Source organism: Myotis brandtii, unplaced genomic scaffold, assembly GCF_000412655.1.
Source record: "Myotis brandtii unplaced genomic scaffold, ASM41265v1 scaffold43, whole genome shotgun sequence".
Lineage (NCBI taxonomy): Eukaryota > Metazoa > Chordata > Mammalia > Chiroptera > Vespertilionidae > Myotis > Myotis brandtii.
The window spans coordinates 1,668,614-1,689,505 of NW_005366455.1; the positions used below are offsets into that span (position 1 = coordinate 1,668,614).

The 20,892-nt window shown below is 45.5% G+C and overlaps 2 long non-coding RNA genes across 4 annotated transcripts in view; one reads left to right on the forward strand and one right to left on the reverse strand.

The window, feature by feature from the left end:
• The first annotated feature begins 545 nt into the window (after window positions 1-545).
• Window positions 546-4,762, forward strand: LOC102246039. Of its 2 annotated transcripts, XR_001363662.1 has the most exons (3): window positions 546-800; window positions 886-1,349; window positions 4,160-4,762. It is a non-coding gene; the product is annotated as an uncharacterized LOC102246039 (long non-coding RNA). The 2 variants fall into 2 exon arrangements; XR_314047.2 differs by lacking the exon at window positions 4,160-4,762 and having other exon boundaries at window positions 553-800; window positions 886-2,468.
• LOC102246250 overlaps window positions 2,547-20,892 on the reverse strand; it is a 33,557-nt gene continuing 15,211 nt past the window's right edge. For both annotated transcript variants that reach the window (XR_001363663.1, XR_001363664.1), the window contains exons 3-4: window positions 13,508-13,647; window positions 2,547-2,723 (exon numbers count right to left, since the gene is read on the reverse strand). This is a non-coding gene — a long non-coding RNA (uncharacterized LOC102246250). The remainder of the gene's footprint in view (window positions 2,724-13,507; window positions 13,648-20,892) is intronic.

Sequence of the window (20,892 nt, forward strand, 5' to 3'; positions counted from 1 at the left end):
AGGGGGAGGGGCACACACAGGTGAGCGGCCTCTCCTCAGCGTTTCTGACCCAGCAGGTCTGAGAGGACCTGAGCTTTGCTTTTCCGAGTTCCCAGGGGCTGTGGATGCTGCTGGGCCGGCACCCCCACTGTGAGAACCAGTGGTCTTCACACCCACGGGTGTGCCTTCGGGTGGTATCATCAGATCTGATCTCGGCCATCATATCATCTGAAATAAAATACCATTATTACACCTAAAAACTAACAATTCAGTAATATCATCAAATTATCGAGTAAGTCTCACATTTCCACGTGCCTCATAAGAGTCATCCTTTTTTACAGTTTATTTTCATCAGAATCCAAATAAGGTGTACGTATTGTGATCACATAATATCTTTGTCTCTTTTCATCCTGAACCTCCTCCAACACTTTTGTTTCCTTGCCATGAACTCGCTGAAGAGCCTTTACTATTTTTCAGAGGCAGCCTAGCCTGTGGCAAGCTCTCAGAGTCCGGCCGCCGGCTCAGCTCCTCCACCCGCCCTGTGACCTTGCTAAGTGAGTTAACCTCTCTCAGCACAGGGGGACTGGTGAATGTTTAACAACCAGTTCTGGGCAGGGAGGGGGTGGAACAAGCCCTGGTTTGTCCATTTGTCGATTTCTGTGGCGCAAAAACTCCCACCATGGCGGACTGCGAACTGCCAGAGGGGAGCGGTGGCCACGAAGACAAGCACGCGGCACAGGCTAACACACGTCCACCAGACAGACAACGGAAGCAGACGCCAGGGACATGCAGCGAAGTCATTAGGAAGTGATGGATTTTGGGTATTTATTTTCTGTTTTTAATATAATTTATTTAGTTATAAGTTTATACCACTTAATTTCTAAGAATGGTCGTGTTTGACCCTAGGTGGCCACATTCCTAGAAGCTGAACACCGCCGTGTCTAAGTCTCGCCTCCCTCACCTGTGACATGGGAGGTATAGTAGCTGTAACTTCGTGGTGAGGATGGAGAAAGACTGCGTGTAAAGATTCCGTGGCTGCCCTCGGTCCAGTGGGCAGCAAATGGAGAGTTACTCGCTCCCCTGGCTGGGCAGGGAAAGCGATGAGGGAGTCTGGGTCAGATCCACATACAGAGGAAGCCGGTTTCAGAATTCCAGGGGCAGAAACAGCCCGAAGGGTGTGGGCTCAGCACCCCTCAGCCCAGGAGGTGGGCCTGGCTTGATTGCCACATGGACCCCAGCTTCCCAGAAGAAAGGCCATTTCAGCGAGCGGACTCAGCCCTGCTCCGCCCCTCCACTTTACACAGAGGCCACTTCAACTGTTTGCTAAAATCAAGACCCTTCGTTTGAGGTAGATCAGGTTACTGGGCAAGGTGATTATTGTTTCTAATGGTCTGCAAACAGGTTCTCAACTGTTCATCCCTCTGGTCTCTGGAGACACGTGGGCAAGCCCGACTAGACAGAGGCAAACACAAGCATTGGGAGCTCGGGGGTCTGAGAGATGCTACAAGCATGAGGTGGGTTTAGGAGGGTCCTGTGCCAGTGAGCAAGCTGAAGCTCAACTCTAGGCTGAGTGCTGAGCACCTACATCAAGCATGTCAAACTCGCGGCCCACATGCCTCATTTGTTTGGCCCGTGTTAGCCTTTGAGTTTGACATGCTTGACATTATTACCCAAATAACCAGTGACTCCTTACTGGTGGTCTCCAATTCCTAGGAGGCCCTGAGGTTCAGTCAGGGACTGGAGAATTCGGAGGCATGACAAACATTGTCCACAAAATAAATAAATAAAAGAGGCGGGATCAAGTGGCATTAAATCCTTCATGCCTGTCAGACTGAATTCTCAGGCCACCACTTCCCACCAATGGGAGCTTGGGCAAGTTAGTTAATCTCTTTGAGCCTCGGTTTCCTCATCTATACAATGGGGATAATAAAGGTCTCCATCCACACTGTAGGGTGGTGGGTGAATTATGGACAATACATGTAGAGCACTTAGCAAAATACTTGGCACATAATAAGTACATGATAATAGTAGTTGCCATTAATATTGTCATAATACTTTAAAGCTGTAAATACTATCATAGTTCAAAGAATGCCAATCTAGCTAAAGAGATTACATTTCATTAATAATAGCTTTTCCCTTCCATGTATTTTCTCACCCATAGATATTACAAGTGTCATAAGGAGTGTCTTTGGGGTGTTTGGACCTTAAGAAGCAGTCCTCACTCTTTGTCTTTGGGTAAATCAACCCCTCAGGACCCCAGCTTCCTCATCCGGGAAAGAGGAGCCATACGGGCACACCTCGCTTTATTGTGTTTCACAGATACTGTGTTTTGTACAAGTTGAAGGTTTGTGGCAACCCTGCGTCAAGCAAGTCTATTGATGCCATTTTCCCAACAGGCTCGGCTGATGGTTGGCATGTTTTAGCTAGATCAAGTATTTTTCAATTAAGTATGTCCATTGTTGTTAGGCATGATGCTATTGTACACTTAATAGACCAGTATAGTAGAAACATAACTTTTTTATGCACTAGGAAACCAAAAAATTTGTGTGACTCACTCTATTGTGGTCATTGGCTTTCCTGTGGTGGCCCCACACCGAACCCGCACGACCTCCGAGGTATGCCGTGATGACAGACAGGATGTAGGGGTGGATGCTTTCAGGTAGACACGCCGAGAACATGGATGGCTCATTGTCAGACCTCTTGCCCTGAAGTTGAGGTGGGAAAGCCTGGCCAGCATCCCCATCCTGGAGCATAAGTAAGGAAAAGACGATGCTCACCGTGACTTTCTGGATGTGGCTAGGGAAGAATGAGTAAGTGACTGATTGGTCTAGATCCAGAAAGTTCCCCCAGTGTCGTCTCCAGCTCACAGTTTCCTGGGGCCAATTTCCCACCTTCTGCACCTATTCTTCATTCCTCAACAATCCGACAGGGCAGAGGATCCAGGCCCAGCTGTCACGTGATGATACGAAGTTCTCCAGTGGCCCCGGGATGTAGAGGACAGCACAGGGATTACAGGCAATAACACCATAATAACTGTGCGTGGGGTCAGGCGGGGACTTGAAATATCACTCTGTCAAGAACATGATTGTCTAACCACTGTGCTGTACACCAGGACTAATACAAAATAATACTGAATGTGAACTGTGATTGAAAAATAAAATTTAGCCCAACTGGTGTGGCTCAGCGGTTGAGCATCGACCTACGAACCAGGAGGTCACGGTTCGATTCCCAGTCAGGGCACATGCCTGGGTTGCGGGCTTGATCCCCAGTGTGGGGCGTGCAGGAGGCAGCCAATCAATGATTCTCTCTCATCATTGATGTTTCTAGCTCTCTCTCCCTCTCCCTTCCTCTCTGAAATCAATTTTTAAAAAATTATATATATATATAATTTAAAAAAGAAAAAAATTAAACAATTCTCTGGTGGGGTGAGCTAGGGTGCTGGTGGGAATGGAACGAGCACTGTGAGAGATGGTGGGAGGCACAGGAGGCCTTTTAGAGTTTGTAGAGGGGAACTTGGCCGTGAGACTTCAGCCTGGACGCTGGGCAGAGAGCAGCCAGGCCGCGGCTGCGGGAGGATCCCTGGGAGTCACCGATCACCACCCACGTGGCCCCACAGCTCTCCTGCGCGGGGGTTACTCCCGCCGCACTGTAATCTAGAAGAGCCTGTGTTTTCACTTTGGATCTCTTCAAATTCCCTGTAAATAGCAAAGATCATTGAATATTGAATAAATGCATGAACCATCCTGCTTGTGGCTGCGAGCTGGGGAGAAAAGAGGCTGAGGCAACCGTTTTCAGTCTGTGCAGGGTGGCTGCGCTGCCCAAGTGACCTAATGCTGGGTCATTATTTCCAGAGCGTTAGATTTTCCTGCTGCCAATCCCAATAGAAGTCTCCAAACGCCAAGTCCCTTCCATGAAGCTTTTCCTTGTTTATAGGCAGGATATTTTCCCTGTGTGTTCCTGCCTCTGGCAAGATTTTAAACAGCGTCAGGGCAGAAAAGTCCACCGCTCAGAGCGGGAAGGGAAAAAAAGAGGAGAATGTGAGCATTATTATTTCACAGAATCTCCCCCTCCTGGCCAGGAGAGTGTCTGTGGGTCTGATTACAATCATTTTGCCTGGATCCATTAGTTCTTATTTAATCAAAACGACTTACTCTTGTTTTTCTTTCCTTGCTCCCGAAAGCATGGCCTTGGGAGGGAGACGGTTTGGCAGCTGGGAGAAGCGTGGGAGCAGGAGGAAGTGGAGGCTCTGGACCTGAATTTAAGGCAAAGGCCTGAACAGTGACGCCGTCGCCGCTGCTGTACAAGCCCCTCGGATCCCAGCACCCAAGGAGCAGTAACACCATCCACTTTTATTTTATTTCAAGATATAAAGAGCCATGTAACCTGGCAAGTAAGCCTGTGCTCTTTAGAGTCTAGTCCTGGCCGACCACGAGCCACAGTAACTTGGACAAGCCACTCTGGCACCGCAGGGAGCTCCCATTCCGAAACATGTAAAGCAGAGAGATATTTAGAAGTTACAATGAGAGGTACTGAGGACTGCGGTGTAGGGATATAGAGAAAAGCAATTCAAGGAACCCTCAGCTGGCATCCTGGCCCCACACTCCTGGCATATGTAGATTTGGTGAGTTACTTAATCCCACAGCCCCATGTGTAAAGTGGGGCTGGTATTATCTGCGTTGGAGGACTCCTGTGAGGATTAAGAGAGTATGTGTCTAGCCCTGGTTGGTCTAACTCAGTGGCTAGAGCATAGGCCCGCGTTCTGAAGGGTCCTGGGTTCGATTCCAGCCAAGGGCACATGCCCAGGTTGCTGGCTTGATCCCCAGTAGGGGGTGTGCAGGAGGCAGCCAATCAATGATTCTCTCTCATCATTGATGTTTCTCTCTCTCCCCCCCTCCCCCTTCCTCTCTGGAATCAATAAAAATATATTGGGGGTAGGGAGGGGAGAGAGTATGTGTCTAGCTAATGCTAGCAGATAATAGGTGCCCACATAAATATTTGAGTGAATAAAGGTACAGAATGATCCATGGGTGTTTGGGGAGCTGTGAAGTGTTAGGTATTGTCAGAAAAGAACCTGAGATCATGACCTTAGGGACCCTGTCTGTCTGTCTCATTTACCTGACCCGGTGCCTGGCATATAACTGGCACTCAGTCAATGCTTGTCCGGTGAGTTATTCACATAGAAGTTAGAGGGCAAGCTGAAGTCTGGTGATTATTTTCTCCCATTACTCAGCTAACATCTGTTAAGTGCCAACTATGTGCCAACGACGGCAGCTTCTGGGGATGAAGAAGCCAGGCCTTGCCTTCCAGAGGCTACAGAACAGCCGGCTCTCAGGGTTGAGTTGGCAGGAGGGCGGGATGCGCTGGAGAACAGTGTGTGAGGGAGGCCGGTGGGCAGGAGGGGCAGGCAGGGCTGTGAGTGTGGCCAGAGCTCCCGGTTCGAGAGACAGGCCAGGGGATAACTCTCAGCAGGAAGGGGGACAGGGAAGATCGCAAGGTACATTCAGGCTTTTACAGTCAGATTTCCTGTCTGTGTGCTTGGCCACTAGAGAGTGGAAACTTCTCTGCCACGGTGGTGACAGGTCGCGGGGCCTGGGAGGACGGGTCCTCTCATTCCCCGAGAGGGTGGCAGGTTTCGCATCAGAGGCAGGTGGGACTCCGGAATCCCGGAGCCTGTCTGATCCCCAAGCGAGGAACAGGGTTTTCCCCAGGCTCCGGGGGAGGCAATCCTTTCACCACCTCCAACACCTACCCACACCCTTAACTAGAAACCCTGTCCTGCACGCCGCCGGGGAGTCTGGGCCTTCAGACGCAGAGAATATTTCCTAGTGCAACACAACAGGCCACAGCCCGAGACCCAAGGCCCGAGACCTCCTGAGAGGGTTAGGGCTTGGAACTGGGTTGAGCGCACAGGAGTTTAACTGAATATTAAACAGCTTTCCCTCTACCACCCCAGGGTGTTTCGGTTTGTCTCTCTTCAATATGCAGTTAACTGTCCCCACTTTATTCCATATTAGTTCTCCCTCCCTCCCTCCCTCCCTCCCTCTCTCAATGGATAGATTTTTATCTATCCACTCATTTAACAATTATCCACTGAGAGCAAACATGCTGGAGATACAGAGAAAAACAAGATAGAATTCCAGCTCTCCAGCTTGGCCATAGTCATTACAAAGTTCAATGTCAACGCAGCCTTTGACTCAGCAATTCAACTCCCAAGAATTTATTCTAAATATATACTCCCACAGGTGCCAGGACTTCTGCGTAGAAGGACAATCCCTGAACTATTTTAAATAACAATTCAAAATTAGAAACAATACAAATGCCCACCAATAGGAAACTGATCAAATAGATTATGCTACATCTAAACAGTAGAATACTATCACTGTCCAGAAAACGGTTGATCTTTATGGGAAGGTAGGGAAAGATCTCCAAGAAAGATTAGGCAGTGAAAAAAAGCATGCATATTATGTTACTTTTGTTTTTAAGAATGTGTGCAATTATATGCATACAAAGGCTATCAGGCTATCAGATAAGCTGTCCAGGATGGAAGCTGCTAGCCCGGGTGGCGACTGGGCCCTTGAAATGGGGCTAGTCCAACTTGAGATGTAACAGCAAATTTCAAACACTTAATACAAAAACAAGAATGTAAAATGTTTCAATAATTATTTCTTTTGATTACACGTTGAAGAAATATTTTGGATACATCGGATTAAATAAAACATGTTATTGAAATTGATTCCACTTTTCAATTTTTATTATTTTTATTTTTATTTTTAATTGAGAGAGAGAGAGAGAGGGAAAAAGAGAGAGAGAGAGAGAGACCTAATTCCACTTTTTAAAAAAACTTTTTTTCAGTATGGCTACAAGAAAATATAACGTTACATATGTGGTTCACATTATATTCCTATTAAACAGCAAGTACTATTCTGGAACAGGAATCAGCCAAAATGGGCTAAAGCCTGCTTTTGGAAATAAAGTGTTATTGGACCACAGCCACACCATTTGTTTAGGTATTGTGTACGGATATAAGGACAAAGTTCAGTAGCTACAGCAGACACCATGTGGCTGCTAAGCCAAAAATATTTACTACCTTGCCCTTTACCAACAAGGGGCCATGGAGTAGCCCCAATTCCTACCCTGTAGAAACCACAACCAAAAAAGATTATCTTTAGGGCTTGAGACGAAGGCAGATTTTTTTACTTTCCTTTGGGGGGAATAAAAATGTATTATTTTGCCCTAACCGGTTTGGCTTAGTGGATAGAGTGTCGGCCTGCGGACTGAAGGGTCCCAGGTTCGATTCCGGTCAAAGGCATGTACCTTGGTTGTGGGCACATCCCTAGTAGGGGGTGTGCAGGAGGCAGCTGATCGATGTTTCCAGCTCTCTATCCCTCTCCCTTCCTCTCTGTAAAAAATCAATAAAATATATATATATATTTAAAAAAGAATGTATTATTTTTGTCAGCAAAGAAGAAAAACAATTAAAAGAACTTACAAACCTGCTTCTAAGGGTTGCACATTCTAGTAGGGGGTCAAGCCAATAAATAATTAAAAGGTCAAGGAAAAGTACAAGGGCAATGCTAAGTGTTTGGAAATGTCAGGTAGACAATGGTAATAATAGCCAGTAATTACTGAAGGCCTCCGAGGTGGTGGCCACCATCTGCAAAGTGGTGCTTTCTATACCTTAGTTCATTTTACCACAGCTGCCTCATGTTACAGCTGAGGAAACTGAGGCCTAGAGACATAAGTAACTTGCCCAACGAGACAAATCCAAGCTCTTAACCAGACTAGATTCTGCTGGAGAGTTAGCCTGGAGAAGCAGTTTGTGGAATCAAGGAAGACTTTTACTATCGCCTCCCTGCCTCTGCTTCCCTAACTAGCATTTTCGTCTTATTTTCTTATCATGGGCTTGAGCCTGAGGAAGGCACTGTGGGGCTGTTCTTTTCTGGAATACACTAAATGCCTTAAGAATTTCTTCTTTATAAGCATTAACCTGCTCGTCAAATACCACAACAATTCAAAAGCAAAAAGTGACATTCCCATTCTGCACCCTCCTTCCCACGTGTCCTGTACCCCAGCTGGAGGGTGGCCTCCCCGACTCCATGCCTAAACTATATGTGATGCTTCCAGCCGAAGCAGTAATGCTGCTGCCAGGAGACTTGCTCTTACCAATTAGCAATAGAGCACAGACCTCTTCACATGATAGCACCCACAATCTATTTAATACTTTTAAAGACCTGAAAATAGCCACCCTGTTATTATTTTAGTAACCCCCTTTTTAAAATGAAAACATCAACTGAAGTTCTGATCGATACTAGAAAAATTACTTTTAAGAACCACTTGTACCCTTTAGCATTTGCTTTCAGAAAGAGGACTTCCATTTGTGATTTCTCCGTGGGCACAGAGGCAGGCTGGGTGCAGCTCTGAATGTGTGGGAAGCATATTTCACACCAGTTTTCAGTCTGGAACCGTCTGCAGACAAACAGCCAGAGACACAACTGGACGAGGCTCTTCGGCCCCCATGTACTTGCACAACAGCAATGTCATACACCTGTAAAACCCAAGATAATAAAACCCAAGATAATTATGACTTGTCCGGAGAATGCACAGTCATGTCCAGGCAGGGTCGGCTGAGAAATAAAGCCTTAGCGTCTCTCTCTCTTTTTCCACTTTCCCAGCCACCGACCTAGTTTAGGCCTCTGCACCTCGTCCCTGGACTGCTGGTGAGGTGTTCAGGCGTCTCCTAACCTCAGACCTCCTCCGCTGCTAACCACTTGGCACAGGGTGGCCAGATTACACTTCCAAATCATTGTTTTGTGCATGTTGCTCCTGGTTCACATGCCTGCACAAAATTCCAGATCTTTATCTTGGCGTCCCAGGTCCTCCTCAGTATTGCTCCAACCTACCATTCTGCTCTTATCGCTGAGTTGCTCTCTAAGCTCGTCTCCCCGTCTCCAGCCAAAGTGGTCCTATTTTCCCCAAACTTCACCTTGCTTGTTCTAAATTCAGTTTCTGCGAAGAGAGGCCCGCCTGGCAGGCCCTGCCTGGCTCCCACAATCCTTCTGTTTAAACCCTTCTCTAACTCAAGTGAAAATCTTCTGAAGGTTCCCGATTCCCTGAAGCTCAAACTTTGTCCTCATCCCAACCTCAAGCTGATTCCACATTCATTCACTGATCATGTGATGGTTTTAATCTTTATATATAAAGAGTATGTACAACCCCAACTAGACTGTAGTAGGTAGAGGGACTTCTCTCATATCATTTTAGACATTCTATAAAACATACCCGAGCACCTTCCATATAATACGTAGTCAATAAGTGTTGGCACAGAGTAAGCAGAAACTTACTGCCTCTGATCCAGTAAGTCATAGTGACCTCCTCCTGGAATCCCAGGGACTCCCTTTCTCCCCTGGGCATTATCCTACCATCTTCATTGAACAGGACACCTTGGAAACGCTCCATGTGAATGCATAAGGAGCCTCTTCCTCTTCTTCTCTTCCTTCTTTCCTTTCTTCTTCATAGTTGCATGCTAATTCATCCTAAGGAGGCACCATAATTTATTTAACTGTTCCCTAGTGATGGTCATTTAGGTTATTTCCAATATCCTGCCAGAAAAAAAAATAATTTTGCTCTGAATAATTTTGTACGTCTGTGAATATTTCTGTAGAATAAGTTCCTCAAGCTAAAATTGTTAGAACAAAGGACCTGTTCATTTGTAGTTCTGAAATATCCAGAGTGCCCCCCCCCCAAATGTATACACACTTTGAATAATTATAAAGGCAGTGTTTATTAAAATACATTTCATTTTCAAAATGTAATAGAATCAGCTGTTAAAGTGTGTATACATTTTGGGGGATACCCTGGCAAGATAGTGGGGGATCAAGAGCTCTAGACCAGGATAGCATTGGGTCCCCTATATCTCTTCCCATATATCCTTGAGGAGCTATAACAATCTACACTCACCTGTAAAGTTTGATAGTCATTATATTTAATGTTTTCAAAGTATCCCACTGAGCCGAGGAACCATACTTGATTAAAACATTCCCTTATTTTTGTACATTTAAGCTCAGTCCTTATTCAATAGAGAAACCAGCTTCCAAAGCCCTGGAAACTGAGACCTTAATCCTTTGACTGTAAATCACACAGCTTCTCCGGGGAACAAAAGAAACTCAAGCACCGAACTCTACTACTTTATGTACAGGAATGTGCACCAAAAAAAGTGTGAAAGTAACATTTTTATAAATAAAAACAAACAGCCAACAAAAAGATGCAGCATAGTTCAGTAGAAACAAGACAGATTTCAGGGTCAAAAGGCATAAATTTTCATCTTTCTCTTATAAGCTCTGTGACTTTGGACAAGCCACTTCACCTCCCTGAGCTATAATTGTCCCCTCGGAAAAAGAATCTAGTGGTATATGCTTTGACATGAATGACAATGTATGAAAAATCCATCTACCTGAGTTGGTAGCCAACTCGGGAACCAGGTCTGAAGACAGTTTCATCCCCAGGGTCCAGATAGTTCCTGGAATGTGGCATGTAACCGATACATAATGAATAGATGAACCGTGTTTCATCCACTTGTCCACAGGATAGGCGGCTTGTCCAAGGCCAGGTAATACACAATCAAGAAAAATCAAAGGTAGCTCAGAGAGAGCCAGACAGGTGTATGGAACTGCCAGTCTGGACTATTATCTCTCCACCTGACCAAAGACTTCATAATGGCCTCCAGCTTTGCTGTACTCCAAGTGAAGAGATGTCGGGAAGGTGTCTTCTGTAAGCCATTTTCAAGGTTTTCTCCTTCCTATTCATTCATGAATCCCACACTTCCAGGTCTCTGAAGAAATGGGACTTTATATCTGGCCTCCAAGTCTACCTCTCAGCCTTTGATCAAACATATTCTTCAAAATCATCCAATTCCCCACTCCATACATCTGTCCCTTTTTGGGGTATCACATTTCATTTATACCAAAATAAATTATTCTCTGACCTCTCTCCCACCTTCCCTGTCTTTTTCTTAACTCTCTACCAATGAAGTTCTAGGACCATATTAATTTTCTGACATACTCTCGAAGCTCTCATGGCTTTGAGTTTGCAAGCCAGCTCTGTAAGTTTATGGTAAGACCCAGAAATTTTAAATTATCTGCCCAAGTGTGTAGAGTAATTGGGGGCATGAGTGGCTTTGAACTCAGGTCTTCAGGTTCCAGGTCCAGAATGTGTTCAACAGTCTATTCCCTCTCCTCACAATTTGACATTTGCAAAGTGCTTTTGTTTCTCGTTGCTCATATCGTCATCATATTAGTCTCAGAGGCCATGACCTCAACGCAATTGCTGGGGAGCAAACCACCTCAAAATTCAGAGGCTTAACACAGTAATCACTTCCTACTCCAGCTCCTGCACCGGCAGTTCGGGTGAAGGTTGGCTAGGCAGACCTGCCGATCGATCGTGGCTGGGTTTGTTCATGCATCTCTGGGTCAGCTGGATGGTTCTGTTGTCAGCTGGGCTGAGCTGGGCTGGGCAGCTTCCTGGGGGCAGCTCTGCCTCACGTATCTCTTATTCCCATCCTAGGGCCCTGGGCCAGCCCAGGCGTGCTCTTCTCATGGAAACAGTAAAGGGGCAAGAGAAGAAGTCCAGTGATGCAAGCACGCTTCCAAGCCCCTGCTGGCATCCCATCTACCAACATCCAGAGCAGATGCCCAAGTCGAATCAGTGGATCATCTCTTGATAGAAAGAACTTCGAAGTCCCGTGGCAGAGGGTAGTGATGCAGACAGGAATGCAGACCTGGGGCACTTACGCAATCTGCCCCGTGTTCAAGTGTCAAGCCATCTTAGGTTAAGCTAATTTTTCTTCTTGCCTCCAAGCACAGGCCAGGGCTCTAAAGCAGAGGTACCCAGAGCACATGGTGAAGTGAGACGGGGCACGAGAGGCCCTCCCTGGCTGGTGACTTCAGCACCAGGCTGCACTTTGGCTGCCGCCGCAGCAGGGTACAGTCGAATCAGTGGATCATCTCTTGAGAGTATGTCAGAAAATTAATATGGTCCTAGAACTTGGAAGTCCCGTGGCAGAGGGTAGTGACGCAGACAGGAATGCAGACCTGGGGCACTTACACAATCTGCCCCGTGTTCAAGTGTCAAGCCATCTTAGGTTAAGCTAATTTTTCTTCTTGCCTCCAAGCACAGGCCAGGGCTCTAAAGCAGAGGTACCCAGAGCACATGGTGAAGTGAGACGGGGCACGAGAGGCCCTCCCTGGCTGGTGACTTCAGCACCAGGCTGCACTTTGGCTGCCGCAGCAGCAGGGTAAACAGAGAACGAGGGTGACAAGCCGGCACTGGCTCAAACCTCCGGGCTCTGTATCCAGCTGCCCCCACCCTAATGGCTTCTTAGCATGTGATTCACTGCTCTAGGGAGAGAAAAGTAATGGAGGGTGTAATTTATATTGGGAAAATTGCTCTGAAAAAAAAAATTAGAGAGCAACAGACCCAACACTCTGGCTCAAGGGGAGTTGCATAGCAAAGGACCAGGGAAACTGAACGTAGTGAGTAAAAGGCTGTGGGGGCCTGGAAGAGGAGAGGTGGGGGGGAGACCTAAAAACAGGGGGAACATGAACAACCCCAAGAAACTCTGTTTTCTTAGGGGAGGAAAATGGAAAAGCAATAAGCCTGACATTTTCTGAGTTGTGTTTTGCTCTCTGAAAGTGCTCACGAAGTAAGACTTAGAGTTTTCAATGAAAACTTCTCCAAGAGATTTCCTCACACCCTACCCCTTCCGCTGCCAGAATAAATATGCGAGGAGGCTGATCACATATGACACAGAATCCAAACAACTGAGCAAACTCAGGAAACCGGAGAGGACCCAGTTTCCAACCCAGAAAACTCCGTGACCATCGGCGCTCGATCTGGTTCAGATTAGACGCTCACTGCACTTGAAGAGACTTTTATAATTACACGAACGACAATACTCACAAGTGAATACGCTATGAAGGTTAACTTAAATAAAAATAGTAACATTGCCCTAACCGGTTTGGCTCAGCGGATAGAGCGTCGGCCTGTGGACTCAAGGGTCTCAGGTTCGATTCTGGTCAAGGGCATGTACCTTGGTTGCAGGCACATCCCCGGTGGGGAGTGTGCAGGAGGCAGCTGGTCAATGTTTCTCTCTCATTGATGTTTCTAACTCTCTATCCCTCTCCCTTCCTCTCTGTAAAAATCAATAAAATATATTTTGAACCAGGAGGTCAATAGTAACATCACTGGCCACAGGTTGTATTAACAGAGGCCACAAACTGGTGCCTCTGAGGCTTGGAGGTCATAGGTCAAGTGAAGACCTTCCCTAGCGTTTCTTCCCCGGGGGCTTGGACTTTAATTTCCTTCCTTCGGCTTGTTAAGGCATCCAAAACTTCCTTTCCTGGCTCGGTTCCTTAGCTATGAATGAAAGAAGGAAGTGAAGCTACCTGGTCATCAAGGCCCACTCGAGCGCACACAGGTAACTATACCTTCCCAGCTCCTTCCACTGAGTGAAGGGAATCAGTGTGGCACTCACCTTTGTCCAGGTATTTAGTAGCAGAGGTCGGCGGGCGTAGATTTTTGAAATACCAAGCACAATGGCGGTACAGCAAGAAGGATCTCAAACTGTGTGCCCTTGGGCAAGCTGCTTGTCTGTTTATGACCAGGTTTCCTCATCTGTAAAGTAGGGAAATAAGAGAGCCTGTTATCATCGGGTGTCTGGGGATTGAAGAAGATAACGAGTAAAGCATTCAGGAAGGGACTTGGTACTTAGAAAGCATTCCATACATGGATTTATTATTATCTGCTAATGTGATTTAGGCAATTCTGAAGGTGGCAGGTTTTCTTTCACTAAGAGGTGAGTGCTGGGAAAAGTTGTTTATAAATAAAAGATATTGTTTAAAAAAAAAAACACTTTAAAAAAAAATCCCTGTTGGCTAGCTAATGTGAAAGTATAGCTTGGAGTTCTTATTTGCTTTCATATTGGTTTACCTGTATCTATGCATTTGATTTAGTTCATCCTACCTTCAACCAGTAAGACAATAGTCAGTGGTAGCTGCACATTAGAATCATTTGGGGAGCTTTAAAAATCTTAGGCCAGTCCAGCCGGTGTGGCTCAGTGGTTGAGTATCAACCTATGAACCAGGAGGTCACAGTTCAATTCCCAGTCGGTGCACATGCCCTGGGTTGTGAGCTCGATCCCTGGTGGGGGGCATGTAGGAGGCAGCCAATCAATGATTCTCTCTCATCATTAATGTTTCTATCTCTCTCTCCCTCTCCCTTCATCTCTGAAATCAATATAAATACATTTTAGAAGATTCTTCTTTTAAAAAACCTCTAGGCCCAAACTATCTATGCTGTTAGAAGTTTGGATAGTGGTTGGACAGTGGGCGAGGCGGGGAGGAGGAGAGACTAGAAGGGAGCCTGGTGCGTGCTTGTGACATTCTGATTCTTGAGCTGGGTGGTGGTTACACAGGTACCTTCAGTTTGTAAAAATTCATTGCAATGTATACTGACAGCCTGAGCACGTTTCTACATGCATAATGTACTTCAATAAAAAGTTAAACACAAATGTCTATGCTGACGTTGCACTGAAAATCAATTAAATCAAAATCTTTAGGGGTGGACCCCTGGCATCAACATTTTTGAAAAATTTCCCAGGTGGTTTTAATGTGCAGCCAAGGTTGAGAGCAGCTGCAGAGGTTCTTCTGGCCACAGTGGGCCCAGACCTTGGAACTGGCATTCAAGCCAATCGTAGAAAACCAGGAGCCAGTGGGGTTGACCAAGGACTTGTTTAGGCAGGTCTCACATCCAAAGGTCATTGGGCAAGATAGTGGGGGTCAAGAGCTCTGGACCGGGATAGAAATCTGGGATCAGTGCCTGGGTCTCGCACTCATTGGCTAAGAGACTTGGCTAGCCATGTAGGTGACCTCACAGAACTGCTACATCCTCAACTGCTAACTGGTGCTCACACTAGCTCCTCCTTACCTCATTTGGTCCCCTATATCCCTTCCCATATATCAAAGGCTCCATACATGAGCTATGATTATAAGACTAGGGGCCCAGTGCATGAATTCGTGCACCTTGAAAGGAACTGCAGGCCGCAAGGCTGCGGTGGGCACAGGGGCGGGTCTCAGCCCATCCTCCATGCCCCTGCCCAAGCCCCTTTCTCTGTGGCCTCCGGTCCCCTGTCTGCCGGCAGCCCTGCTCCCGCCACCACCACTCCCACACCCTGATGGCACCAGCCCCGCTCACACCCGCTGATGGCGCAGAGCGATTGGGGCCGGCACCAGCAGCAGGTGTGAGCTGCAGCTGCTGCCCCAATCGCCCCTCAAGAACAGCAGGAGGTAGAGAAGCCCTGAGGGGCAATCGGGGCCGGCAGTCACTGCTCGCACCCACTGACAGTGCCGAGTGATCAGGGCCAGCACTGGGCACCGGCAGCAGGTGCGAGCACTGGGCGGGACCACAGCACATGGGAGCAAAGAATTTTCAGTAACCCATTAGAGGCTCATCCCAATGACAGCAACCGTGCCCCGCTTGGTCTGGCACCCCCGCTCACCTGCTCTACCATCCCACTGCGGTCAACACCCACCATGTTCTGCACATGACCCTGGTCTTCAGCACACGTTATAACGACCAGTTGTTCGGTTGTTCCGCCGTTCGGTCTATTGCATATTAGCCTTTTATTATATAGAATGTTGCAAATTTTCAAGAGACCCCTTCAAAAGAGTGTTTTGTCCTTGCCTCTGATTTCCAGAAGAGAGGTTAGGCAGTATTTTTACATTAATCATGGCTATTGCTCCTACCACTCACTGTCTTGCATAGAACCCATAAGGAAGGAAGAGGCACTGATTTGAGTTTCTCTTGCAATCAAGGACTTGCTCATTGCACATTAATTTCACCCAAGGGCACATGGATGGAAACCTGGCTACCATGTGGCTGACCAGTCTTCAGCATTTGGGTGTTCCCTTTGTTGGGACTTAATTAAGTTAACAAAGCTTTGTGTCCTTTAAGAGAAAACCAGTTTCTTTTTTTCCCTGCCTTCTGCTTACCACCACCAAGATTCCTAAAGTCAAAGATTCTTCCTTCCATGCTTCCTGAATCTTTATTTTACCTACATTTCCTTCTTCCCTTAATCTTTGGGGAAATGAAGAACAATCCTGCTCAACATAATTCCTACATACAGTTGAACATCACCAACATGCTCTTTCTTTTCCCCTCCTTTATCTTATATTTCAGCATTTGGGGAATTTGGGATGGTTTCCCTGAACCTTCATTTCCCTATATTCTTTTCATAAGTGTGGCTCCTCAAAAATGTAATTCTCTTGAGCACTCTGTAAGTATTATTGGATAAAGATTTAACAAATGAACTCAACAGCACTTATTGAGGCTTGCTACATGGAAAATTCTGGGCTGAGTAGTGAAAAGCATTGATTCCTGCCTCAAAGGAGCCCACATTTGAGGTAGATTGAAAAATAACATTAGTACAAGATGGGCTGTCAGACATTCTGTGAAATAGTTACAAACAAGCCAGCCACAGCAGTATGAGGTCAGGAAGGTAAATGCTGTAAGTGACAATCACCAAAGTTGCGTGATATAAAAGAATGGGGTCTATGGTTAAACAAGGGTACCTGGGAAATCGCGATCACTACACGTCCACATCAGTTGTAACTTGCTTTTTAAAAATTCTTTCTTACAAATGTCATTGCCAATTTGAAGTTTCTTATGTTAGAGTCAAAGAAATTTTTTTTAAATATTTTTTATTGATTTTTTTTTAACAGAAAGGAAGGGAGAGGGATAGAGAGTTAGAAACATCAATGAGAGAGAAACATTGATCAGTTGCCTCTTGCACACTCCCTACTGGGGATGTGCCCGCAACCAAGGTACATGCCTTTGACCGGAATCGAACCTGGGACCCTTTAGTCCACAGGCCGACGCTCTATCCACTGAGCCAAACCGGTTAGGACAGTGGTCGGCAAACTGCAGCTCGTGAGCCACATGCGGCTCTTTGGCCCCTTGAGTGTGGCTCTTTGACAAAATACCAACTTCTGCGCATGGGCCACGATGTTTCAATCGCACTGTACATGCGCTTCTGCACGTGGTATTTTGTGGAAGAGCCACACTCAAGGGGCCAAAGAGCCACATGTGGCTGGCGAGCCGCAGTTTGCCAACCACTGGTAGGGCAAAGAACTTTTCTTAACAATATATAACTTACCATCTTTAAGAAATAAATCAGAGCCCGACCGGTGTGGCTCAGAGGTTGAGCATCATTTTTTAAATATTTTTAAAAAATAAACCAGAGTTGTTTATCTCTATTTCCGTGTTAGGAAGACTGGATTGGCTGAACAATTTTGTTGGAAAGACTTAAATACTTTGTTAGCCTTAGAAAATCATCAAGAATTAAGAAGCAATGATATATCCAAAAACGAAATCTAAATCTTTCCTTCTCACAAAGGTCAAACTGGTGGAGTCCACGCGAGAAGATGGAAGCGATGACATGGTCAGTCCAAGTGCACTGATGGAGAGTCAGGGAAGGTCTACAGATATTTGGTGTTTATGGTTTAGGTTGATGCAGAGCCAGCAGCCACCTTCAGATGCTAAAAGTCCCACTCATGACATCTCCCTAGGATTTTCAAGCTTCCTTCTGGAGTCCAATGATCTCTTAAAATCTTGCTTCCCAGATATTTAAACACCCTTTTAGCTACAACACCAAAAGCATGATGCATGGACAAAAAAAATGGTAAGTTTTTTCATGAAAATAAAATAAAAATGTCTGCTCTGTGAAAGACAATGTTAGAGAATAAGACTTGGAGAAAATATTTGTAACACACATATTTGATAAAAGACATGTCCAAATATACAAAGAACTCTTATAACTCAGCAATAAAAAAATCAAACCGCTCAATTAAAAAATGGTCAAAAGATCTAAACAGACTCCTCACCAATAAAGATATACAGGAGGCAAATAGTGTATGAAAAGATGCCATACATCATATGCCGTCAAGGATGTAACAAGTGTGCCATTCTGGAGTGGGTGTTGGTAATAGGGAAAGCTGTGTAAATGGGGAGCATAAGGGAACTCTGTCCTTTCTATTTTTGCTATAAACCTAAAATTGTATAAAAATTATATTAAAAAGAAAGAAAAAAAATGTAGTACCAAGCCACAAAAAGACATGAAGGAACCTTAATTGCATATTGCTAAGTGAAAGAAGCCAATCTGAAAGGCCACATAGTTATATGATTCCAACTTTATAGCATTCTGGAAAAGGCACAGTTTTGGAATAAAAAGATCAGCGATTGCCAGGGGTTGGGGATGATGGGGTAGGATGATTAAGTGAAGCACAGGAGATTTTTAGAGCAGCGAAGCTATTCTGTATGACATGGTAACAGCGGATACATGACACAATTTGTCAAAACCTATAGAACTGTACAATACCAAGAGTGAATCCTGATGTAAACTATGGACTTTTGTTCATTATAACATATTTATTTCAGTTCATCCATTACAACAAATGTACCACACCAATGTGAAATGTTAATAATAGAAGAAACTATGAGTGGTACAGCTGAGCACATTATTTGTTACAAATGTTGCTGTGATGTTTTCAAGGCTTCCTTGAAAGTCTTAGCAAAGACATCAGAATGTTCTTTTATATTATGACTAGAGGCCCGATGCACAAAATTCATGCAAGGGCCTTGGCCACGGCTCACGCCCACTGTGGCTTTATCCGGAAGGAAGGACGTCTGGAAGGACGTCTGGTCTAATTAGCATATTATGCTTTTATTATTTCAGAGAGGGAAGAAGTAGATGTGGGTGATCATATATGACATGAGATATATTATTAAGGAAGGTGGGAGAGTTGTTTGCTTTAGAATACATATTTTCAAAAGCTCTTCTGGGCAGTAGATATACTATTTTATTAATTTCACTGCTGTTGTTCTACTTGTCTGAAATTTTGCCTAAGATTTTATTTTAATTTTTTAAAATATATTTTTATTGATTTCAGAGAGGAAGGGAGAGGGAGAGAGAGATAGAAACATCAATGATGAGAGAGAATCATTGATCGGCTGCCTCCTGCATGCCCCCGACTGGGGATCAAGCCGGCAACCTGGGCATGTGCCCTGACCAGAATCGAACCGTGACCTCCTGATTCATAGGTCAATGCCCAACCACTGAGCCACGCCAGCCAGGCTTGTCTAAGATTGTATACCCTCCGTGAAATATGTGGACCTTAAAGGTTATTTGTTTTTTGTTTTTGTAATCTTGCAAATAAGTTCTGTTGAACAGGGCCTTGTCATGCTACTTGTTGCTATGGATAGAATTTGTCAACCCACCAGTGAAAAGCAATCCATCCTCCCAATACATGGTAGCCTTTCAACAGTGGTGCTTCTGTGATGAATTTTAAAATCAGACATTAGAGGCATTTCTCCCACCTGGGATTGAAAAATGAAAATTCAGCAAAACAGGATGCAGAGCTGAAGAAATTAGTTTGAGTCCACCAAGTTCTAAGACTGAAGAATCTCAGAGGGAAGGTGGGTGTGTAGGCGGGGAAGAGATTAACCAAAGAACTTAATGCATATATGCATAGCCCACGGACACAGACAATAGTGTGGTGAAGGCCTGAAGGGTAGAGGTGTGGTAGGGGGCGGGGGTCAATGGGGAAAACAGAGGGGGGACATCTGTAATACTTTCAACAATGAAGATAAATCTAAAAAAAGAATCACAACTGCTGGGGAAATATTTAGCAGACTAGAAAAGTGAAATGAGCGCAGGCTGAGTGAGGCCGAATGCTTTCCCTTAGCCCCAAACAGTGGCTGCTTTTCCCTTCTGCACAGAGCAAAGGGTTGGGAAGGCATTTCCGACGGAGATCCACCTGAATAGTCCCTGCTGCGTTCCTCACTGCACGCCATTCTTTTCCTCCCCAAGGTGGCCCTGCCGCAGAAGCTGTCACCCACCCATTCATTCTCTCTTGGCATGAAACTGTCCCAGCACCAGCGTTCAGCAAGGCCGCTTTGAGAACTGATAGGAAGCAAGACCGAATGGACCCTCAGGAATGCACCCCCAAACCAAAAGGACTCAGGCTACGAGAACTGTCACTTAACGGTTACAGCAGGAATGTATTTTCGGTAACTAAAGGCTAATGTGGGTTCTGTTTTTGGAAAAAAGATATTTGTTTTCTAAAAACTAGAGGATATTTCTAAGGGGGAGGGTGTTTTCTCCAGGCGCCCTTTAGAGCTACGGGAGCTCTTTACAGTACAAATGATTTCTTCCCATGAATTGATGTAGTAGATGTTTCATATTAACTGGCAAATACACACAAGTCATAAAATGTCAAAGGCAAATGGGTACCACAGGGCCCTCTGCTTGAATCTCCTCGTTCTGTAATTGAGGAAAACGAAGTCCTGAGAGGAAGTTGTGCCCAAGGGCACACACCTGGCTCACACAAGAGGAGACTTGAATCCAGACTGTCCTTGAACTTGCCAGTGTTCCTCCCACTATCTGCGCTCCATTTATCGGCACCACGAGAAGAAACTCATTGCCTCTTGCAGAATTTAGAGACCGTTTTTTACAAGCCTGGAACTAAACTTGTGACTAATTAGCATCGTGGGCCCCATCACCTTTAAGCCACCAGCTGAAATCCACTGCTCTGTGTCCCAGCGCGCCCGAGGCCTTCTGGGCGACCAGCTCAAAGAGAGATTATTGCCTCAACTCACTTCTCTGTGTCTGGGTCCACACAAAATGGAAATCGTTTTACTTGGGGAAGAACAAGAGGACAAGATGAGATGAAAAGGAGCCATGTTTAAAATGGATAAAAGGAGGTACTTTTTTCCCCACTACACACAATTGACCTGGGAACTCACGGCAGCAGGGTATTCAGATCAATGGTGAAGATTTGTGTTTTAAAAGATTAGACATTTCCC